The following is a 10,067-nucleotide window of genomic DNA, read 5'->3' on the forward strand; positions in this document are numbered from 1 at the left end:
AGCTTCCATCAACCTGTCCCAGGCCAGTCTGCTGTAACCTGAGTCTGTGTACATCATCTACACACACCTGTGGGGCATGTTATCTCCAAGACTCACAGGACCCAAGCTCTAGCCCTCGGGGGACTCTGGGGTTATACATGTCCATCATTAGAGCAGTTATGACAGATTCAATTAGATTTGGGATCTGGGAAATGTAGTCGTGGCGCGTTTTCTCCCCGCCACGTTAGAGCAGCGGTGCACAGTATTTCATGTGCGCACAGGTGTCGGCTTTTATGAGATATGAATCATACTATTCATTGTCCCTGTGTGACTGAAGGTATTACACCCTCACAGCAGCTTTTAACAATGGCTTCAAAGCTCGAGCTCAGCTCTGGTTTAGCGCTCACCACATGAAGCAGTATGTTGTCATCGAGCAGGAGTCTGAGAGGGTATATTGGACGCTTTTAAGTGGAGGGGGTTACTTGGAGACCACAGTCTTCCGATCTAACACAAACTAACAGTGATGTTACCTATGACATGAAATCAAGCCAGGTGGTAACTAAGCCAAACAGCCGAGATTTGAGGAATTCTTCTTGTAAATAAAAAACATTTAATACTGAGGAAAAAGTGGCTTAAAGATACATTTTTAGCATTCACAGCAGAATTAGTGAAAGGAGCCAGAGTGACGTCACATCATCCATTGGTTTGTGGACAACTATTTTGAAACCTCAAGTTTGGCATTACGAAGGTTGCCATCTTGGTTTCTTGTAACCAGAGCATGTGCAGGACCGACAAGAGCACGGAGCTGGTGGGTGATGTGCTCCAGCTTGGGTGTCGCTTGGTTTTGGCTTGTTCATTCAGTAGGAAATAATGGCAGCCTTCCTGGTTGTGGTCAGTACACTAAAATATGTCTCTCAAAACATTTTAAGCAAGAAAAAGGCGATGTAGTACCAGAATCTTGATCCATATTTGATCAGCACTGCCCAGTTTTACAGTTTGTTAAGAGCTTCAGGAGGCTCTGTTGGAAACTGGAAACACAGTGGCAAACACTGGTCGTGTCTATAAGGCAGCCCCACATGAAAGATCTCACTAGAAAGATCATTTTAACCCTGTTTTTTGTCTTAACCACTTTGTTGTTACATTACAAAACATAATTAGTTTGAACAACATGAACAATGAAGAAACAATCTTATGTTCCCTTCTAGACACGACCTGCCTGCCTGGCCGCAATCCATCTCATATTACAGCTATAGTCACTAAATTATGTTTCTGAAAATATTTTAAGTCAGAAATTAGCAATGTAACAACAGAATCTTGATCCATATTTGATCAGCACCTGGCAGTTTGACTTAGGTTTGTGTTTGCGTTGCACTGGATGGACTCACTGAGAATGACTTGAATCACACAGTAGCCCTGCCCTAAAGCATGTCCTTCTTTATGATCTATTTTACTATAAATAGGCTTATACTTTACAAAATGACCATTGTGCTATATAGAAGACACTGCATTAGCGACTGAGACCATAAAACCATTAGGAAACTGTTTAATGAGGTCATAAATTAAGTGAGAAGTATGGTCATTTTTAAATAAGACACAATACAATAAGACTTATGTTTGCAACCAGTAGAGTCACCACCTGCTGGCCATTAGACAGAATGCAGGTTTAAGACACTTCTGCATTCACTTGTTAAGACTTAGAAGCTCTGTGGATGACAATGTCAGTTTCTGTCTGTCGGTCCAGACTAGAATATCTCATGAACTACTGGATAGATTGGCACAAAATTTGGTAAAGACATTCGTGGTTCCCGGATGATTAGTGCTACTGACTCTGATGATCCCCTGGCTGTTCACCTTTGTGGCTTTGAGTACAAAGTCTCAACAACTATTGGGCAGATTGACAAGAAATTTGGTAAACACATTAATGTTGCTCCCAGGAGGACTTGTAATCACTTTGACTTAAGCAATTCTTTAATTTTTCACCTATAGGCACATATTGACCAAAAAGGGACAGTGCAATAACAAGACCGGATACACTATCAGTTGAATATGAGTCTTGTTTTACACCGACTCTAACATGCCATATATGTGACATATTACCACAGACATGTTAAAACATCTGTTAGTAGCAATCGGTTCATCAGTAGCTTTAGTGCAGAGGTATCTATCTTGCTGGAGGTTAGCGGGTCAAATCTCTCAGGTTCATGTGGAAAACAACTTGAACATGAACACAGGCCTCGACATGCATCAGTGATTCATATCCTGAAGGGGAGCTCAATTGTGTAGCTTTTTTTCAGAGTCCAATTAAGTTAGTCTTTATGTGAAGAAACGTGATTTTAGTTGAAATCACTTACAAAGAAACACACAACAGCTTCTTTTTGATTGTAAAATGCATAAATGCGAAAACCATTAGCTGAATGAAAGGCATGTGAACATTTGAAAAGATTTTGCACTGAACTTTTGATGGCAGATTAAAGCACCAGCCCTGGACATTAAATTTATTGCAAGGTCCAACATGTGAAAATGTTTTACTACTTGGCAATGGTGTGTGTGTTCAGAAAATGACCATTCGTGCTACCTCGCCTTGCGTGCTGTACTGTATGTCACCAGACAGCACTGTGGTGTGGCCATTCTTAGAAAAAAAAAAAAAAAACACCAACACACACAACCATTGGAAGGACTGAGTCAGACAGGGTGCATGTGACATATCGCATCAGAGAGGAAAACTTCTCCTGGAAATTGGTTTTTAATTTGTTTTTGGAAGGGCAGAAGTTCTACAGTGTGTGTCTGTACTGTACGTGTGTTTAATTGTACATACTTGGATGTCAGCCCAGTGTTTATATACCTGGGCAATAAACAAAATAAACTCCAACAACCACTGAATGACACAGTGTCTGTCTTTCTGGGGCAAACCGACCAGATCTAGTGTAATAACTATATAATTCTTATGCAATATATTTCCATACTAGTGCACTATTACATTTATTTCATAACAACACTTAATCTTGTGTAATAATTACATTAATTCTAGTGCAATTATTTAACATAATGCATAAATACATCCATACTACTGCAATAATTTCACTGCACAATTCTAGTGCAAATCTACTGTCATCTACTTATTTATTTATTTCAATTATTATTTTAGGTTACTTTATTCTAGTATTCTGCACTAAATAAAGGTCCTAACTAAAACCATAAAGGGTTCTTTGGGTTGTCCCCACAGGAGAACCCTTCTTTGCTCCTTTTACACCTCTTATAAAGGTTCCACTTGGAACCCTTTCAGAGAGTTCTACCTGGTTTATCTAAAATCATCTGCGAAATCATCACTCAAAGACCCACTCTGCAAGAACCCGTCTATGGTGTAATGGATCCACTCAGAACCCTGCCCAGGGGTTCTATCCAGAATCTTGCCACCTTTCAAGGATACTAACATGAACCCACCCAGGGGGTTCTACTGAGAACCCTTTCATCTACCCAGGGTTTTTATCTACAACCGTCCCAGTGGGTTCTATTAGAACCTTTTTAGATTATGGTACAATGAACACTTGACAAAGCCTTGGCGAAAGGGTTTTCTTTCAAAAAGGGTTCTCTGATTGACAAAAGTTCTTAATGGAACCCTTCGTCTTACAAAGAACCCTTGATGAACCCTTTCTTCAAAACAGGGTTCGTAAGAGAGAAACGGTTCAGGTAGAACCCCGCAGAGAGAACCCTTTTGGAACCTTATTTTGAAGTAGTAACTTTACTATGCTACTTCAGTTATTATTCAAGTATTTCTTTCTTATTATTTGACTGTGAATGTTTGTTTGCTGAGGTTGTTTTTGTTCCTGTGTGTCTCTTTGTGTCTTATTATCACAGTGATCAGAGGGAGCATTTAAATTAAATTAAATTTCATTGTGTACTGTACAATGTTAACAAAGGCTTTCAATTCTATTTCTGTTTCCCCACATTTCCAAAATCATTGATAAGTTTTGACTGTTTCTGCACGTAATCATTCGCAGCACATTCAATTAACGAGCCTCATACTGAATTAACAAGTGGGTGGCTGGGGATTAATAACACCATGGAGCAAATAAAGAACCAATTTGAGATTCTTTATGGGCCAAACACAAGGGCTGTAATTCATTCTCGTAGAATAATGAATGGGGTCTTTGGCAAATGAAAAGAAACCATGCGTGAAGGCCAGGTGTGAGCGTCTTTCATTCAGAGTGATTGACTGAACGTAGTGTGGCAGTGTTTTGTTTGAAGATGCAGGTGGAAGGCACAGTAGGCAGTGTACCATGGAACATACTGTAGGTTTAACTACTAAATGCCGCATTTGATTTACGCATGTTTCATCCATGCAGATGTGTGGAAATTTCCAAAAAGATTAAAGGGACAGTTCACTGCAAAATGAAATATACAGCTTTTTCCTCTTACCTGTCGTGTCATTTATCCACTTAGATTGTCTTGGTGTGAGATATCAGTTCAAGAGATGTCTGCCTTCTCTCGAATATGATGAAACTAAATGGCATTCACTTTGTGGTGCTCAAAGTGCCAAAACAGTACAAGTACATTTGAAAAATTCAACAGCAATCTCTCTGTTCAGAAATCATGATCCAGTTACTCAGGATAATCATCAGACCTTGTTGTGAGCAGTTTCACATAGGTACTGTTTTGTTTCTACCCAACTACACCCATCAGCATATCATCTCACAGAAGGAAGCGTGCAGCCACTCATGGACGAGACGTTACAGCTCAGTCTACGAGGACGCAATGAATGTTTACATCCCGCACTGTCACAAGGATGAGTGTCTGGGCTACCTTAAAATTTTAACTTGACTCAACTTGAAAAGACAGTTGAGGTGATTTTGTAATGATTCAAAACAATTCAACTTCTCTCATCAAATAAACTTGATATTAATTCAGTTGTACTTGAAACAATATATTCAATAACCTTAAGATTTTAAGTTGAACAAGCAGCTCTTTAGTTATGCTAACAAACATTACAAAAAAAATGAATTTAGTACTGACCTTTATTATGGTAAGCAGTTTTCATAAAGAAAGTTGTCATTAAGTAATAAAAAAAGAAGGCTCTCATGAGAGCACTTATCATGTTTCTTTAGAAACCCTAGTTCATAAGAAAAAGATTAGTTTAGTCCACTACATTCCTGTGCGATTTTTTACAGTGTAGACAGATAAGTAGCACTACAAATAAAGGGAAAAATATGTATTTTTGATTTTGGGGTGAACTGCCCCTTTAAGGATGCTTCCAGAAGAGTTTATTTAATATATTTTTTATGTTAAGAGTTGTATTTCTCAGTGTGACAGGTTTCCATCCATTTGGCAGTGCTGTCTCAGTTAGTACCTCATCAACCAAGTGCAAGCCTCCTTATAAACTTTGACTGTTCAAATTTTCCAATCAAGGGCCAGGAAGCAGACTGGAGCTGGTATTTTGTAGGCTAAAAAGGCAACAGGAGAATGCTCTGAAACGTGTCCAGAAAAACAATGTTATAAAATCCTATTGTAAAAGTTCTTAATCCCATATCCCTAAAAAAGTTCCCCAATTTGTGTTGAATTACCATGACCATTTGAAAATCCCTCTAACCCAAATTACTCTCTCATCAATTAAAGCTGGAGTCACAGTTTAACAAGATGCTGTGAGGCCTGAACCGCAGAGAAGAGAGAAAATCCCCGAGCATTTTTTCCCTGAATCGAAGGAGACTGCGGTACGGGTGGAAAATGTGTGGAGTCCTCAGTATGAACCGTCTTCATTTGTGGCTCCTCAGAGGGAAACCACTTTTACACTCTAATCCTACCTTTTTATCTAGTGCACAGAATCATCCGCCTTTCCTTCAGCACAGCCCTCAGAGTGGTTCATCCCTCCCTTTGAGTGTTTTTGATTAGTCTGCCATGTGCCCATTATGCCCAAATAAGAGTCACCGCAAAGAATATACATCCCTCATCACGCCTAATCTCAAATAGTCACAGTGGCATGTAACTCAATCCACATTGGGTGATTTTCACTCATGCAAACAAATCCACAGTGGTAGGAATTGATGGCACGCATTAAATTGTGGGCTCAAAACCTTGGAAGCTGCATGCCAGGCGAAGCTAAACAAATTACTGCCCCCATGAGAAAGGAAGATTCACAGTTTCACGGACATGTAATTTATTGTCTTTTATTTGTTTTGAGCAATTGTAATCCACAGTACTTCAAACAAATGTCAACAACAATGTATTGTCTTTCAATCAAGTGGATTTGAATCTGACATCTCTTTTTGCCTTTAAACAGTTGCATCCAAGCTTTCGCTCAATAGAGAGGCAAAGTCCCGTCCCCTTCTGGTGGACCATCATGGGACCTTACTTAAGAAAAAATCCAAACTGTAGCCTATGGCGTGAGACAAATTATTCTTTGATCAGTCAAGAAAGTTGCTGTTTGTCAAAAAACTGTTGAAGCAAGACTACACACCTAGAAATTACTTTAGTGGCGTCATAATTTTCTCCTCCAAAAGCAAAGTTAGCCGCTGAAGCTAAAATGCCTGTGTTTTTTCGTGCCATTACGTAGTTAGAGGGTTTTACTTGTTCTTTCACATCCTGGCTGCGAAAATGACCAGGAGTCACTGGATAAAACACTTCAGTTAAGATAACATTACAGGGGCAACGACGTTGATGTTAATGATGTGAACCCAAAAATCAACTGATTCTACAAGTATGGAAACGAACACAGCATCTGAGGCCAACGGTGTCCAGTTTATCAGGGAATACAGTACCAAGGTGGTTTTCTTGCTAGCTCTTGCAGCTACGTCACTTCTTCCCATGAACACTGACACTGTAGATTGTTTGGAGTCTATACCACATAGATGTTTTTAGTGGTGTCCAAATGAGCCACAGATAAGGGTCGAGAAATCGGCAAGTTTGGTTTGGTTTGGTTTGTTCATGGGATTTGTTGACGATAATAAAAATGTTGAACACCAGCCTTATCCTTTGAATGCAGCTGTTTTTTCTAAAATGTAAAAAATAACATTTAATCATTTACACATCATGTGTTATGTTCAGAATCTGCTGAACTTTGCTGTGGTGTAGTTATTAAGCTTAGAGATGCAGCATTTCTTGTTTTTGTCATGGTGTAAAAACATATTTTGCTATTTATTATATTATTATTGTAGCAGCTGAGAAACAGAGGTGGGACCAAGTCACTGTTTTGCTAGTAAGAAGTCAGTCTCAAGTTTTTCCAGCCTCATTGATTTACAAAGTTACTTTACTGTTAGGCTAGCATTTACACAGCATAAGCTTGCTAACTATGCTACTTATAGCCTCGACTTCCTTTTCTTTGTGAAACTTCAAATGTTGAACAAAGTTGGAAGCTGTTGTGTCTCTGTCTGTGATTTTGGACCACAACTTTTCCAAACTGCAATTCCTTTTTTGTTGCCGACCGCATAGTCTTTGTTCACTAATGAAATTACCTTTGTTATTTTTTCCACCTGGAGTTCAGTAACCTAATATTAGATCTTCATGGTTCTCCGTTGCATCTTGACTGGATGCTGTTGGTTTGGTTCAGACAGAGTGCGTGAGGGAAATTGAGTGTCCACTGGGTGAGAATTAATAATGTTAGATGCTGGATGCTGTTGGTCTGGTTCAGACAGAGTGCATGCGGGAAATTGTGTGTCCACTGGGTGAGAATTAATAATGTTATTGTTAGTTGATTTAGGAAATGAAGGAAAATGATTTGATTTGTGGATTCACACTTTTTAAATAACATACTTTTTAATCTTTGGTTTTAGGGGAAGGTATCAAGTGAAGTCCAAGTGAAGTCATGAGTCACTGGTATTAAAGTCAAAGTTCAGTTGGAAGTCTCATGATTTTCTTAACTCAAGTCTAAAATCATCAGATTTGTGACTCAAGTCCATGTTGTCATGTGAATCGAGTCCTCTCCTCTGCTGAGAGGCCACTCAAAATGATTAAGAATTATAGTTTTATTCTGAAATCTTGAATATTATACGAGTATGAAGTCGAATCCTCAAGCAAATTTGTAATGGGAATGTAAAACACATTCAGACAGCTGTACTCAGAATGTCTGGAACGTAACACCAGCGTACTCTATTGAGTCTAATCAAATCAAGTCATGAATTTTGTGAATCGCCGTACACCTAAAATATTGATGACAGAGTCATAAAACATGACTGAGTGCTGGTGGTGTCTACAGATTCTCGTGGCAGCCACAAGTGGGGGTTGGCTGTCTGTGAGCTCACGCTGAGCAATATATGCACACACAGACCAGAGACAATACCGTAAGACTTGTTTGCTTCAATCACAGAGTTGGAAGAAGTTATGGTTCATTAAATATGCACTCCATCATTTTCATGAACACTAACATACATCTTCACGTCTTGCTTTTAGGGTCTCAATCATTCTTCCATTTTTCTCGGTCTTTCTTCCTTTGCCTCAATTGGATTTTTCACATCATTACCAGTGTTTACTGACAACTGTAAATTATGCCGAATGTCCTGCTGATTTAATGAAACTTAACGACTGGGTTAGTCCTGTGAACACTGATACTAACGTCTTTCCCAGATGGCAGAATGGGAAATCAGTTATCTTTAATGCCTGCTGCTGGGCTGGCACAGCGAAAAGGCAGCTATCACTATGACTGGTAATACAGAGTAATAAAAGTTGGCACAGATGAAGTGAGCCAAGCGCATTTAAATTTTAGCGAGGCCCACTAAAAACTAATGCCAGACATATAAAGCAGAGTAGGAATGTGACAGAAATACTGACAGGAATTAGAGAAGGCAAGATGTTTGGGAGAGCCAAAGCAATGGGTGTGTGCGCATGCAAGCTTGCACGAATACGCACTAGCATGCTAATGCAAGCAGCCACTAATTTTCTTTACTCACAAACCACTGACGTTTCCACAAACAAAGCTCAATGTTAATTGATTTGATTGAAATTTTTTTGGTTTAATCATTGAATGCAAATACTGGTCAGGCATATTTCCATGCATTGTTAAAAAACAAACATCTGCAGTGTATGTTTCAGATCTTAAGTGGGTTCCTTTTTTGGCTGTTCCACCATAGCAGATGTTTTTTTTTTCTTCCATACAGGATAGTGCACCATGAAAGAGAAGAGCTCTGCTGCTAATTCTGAGCCCAGAGAGGAAGGAGGGGGCTTTCTGAGCGAGCTGACATCTTTCATAATTAAAGGCCACAGCGCACGCAGGCCTCAAACTGTACATGTGGTCTCACTGTGTGGAAGTGGTAAGAGGGAAAAGCAGTGTGAGAGAAACGGGGTGAGAGTTCTTTCGAGTGAGAAAATAAAGTTAGTGAGGGAGCAAGAGTTAAAGTGTATAAATGTAAAAGAGAGAGATATTTTGGTTGTTGCAGTACTAATGGGGTTATGATAGAAGAACTGACCATTCACTAAATATGTTATCTGTTTTGTTGGCTTCTTTCTTAACAATAGCTGAAGAAAACACATGTTTTTCTGACTATGTAAAGCAACTTACTCTCCTGGACCAGGAGTGTTAAATGAAAAAGTTCACATTAACCAGTGGCACCTGACTGGCCGACTCATATATGTTCAGGCAATGGATGAGCATCTTTCTACAACTGCCACAGGGTTGGGCAATTGGACAAATATATCAATGACTAGCTTCATTAACTGCTGGTTGTGTTTTGGGGGTGAATTTTTGTAATTTTATTTTGCTATTTTAACAGTCTGCAGAATGACAGGCGTTGATCCTGAAGACTGTTTTGGTGAGTTGTTGTTGTATTTTTCTGTCAAATAGAGAGGATAAGTGAGAATATTTCCCTTCTTGACACTTTGTTAGATAATTTAATTGCTGCTCGAACCAGCTTTTGTTTTAACCATAGCTGTATTCATTAGTTGTTTTTTGTTGTTGTTGTTTTTGACTAGTAGTGACAGCCAGTAAGTGATAAAACTTCAATTTTGAGCCATTACTACTTCAATTCTGGTACCCAGCAACACAGCAAGATTTTGTGGAAAACATTTTAGCCCAATTATATTGCCTGATACTCATAATTTGGCTCCAGTTTTTCCTTAGTTTTGCCTCCAGCTAACACTGTGACGTAATCATTACGTCTTAATAATTT

This window comes from Lutjanus erythropterus, chromosome 19, assembly GCF_056507025.1.
Source record: "Lutjanus erythropterus isolate fLutEry1 chromosome 19, fLutEry1.hap2, whole genome shotgun sequence".
Taxonomy (NCBI): Eukaryota; Metazoa; Chordata; class Actinopteri; order Lutjaniformes; family Lutjanidae; genus Lutjanus; species Lutjanus erythropterus.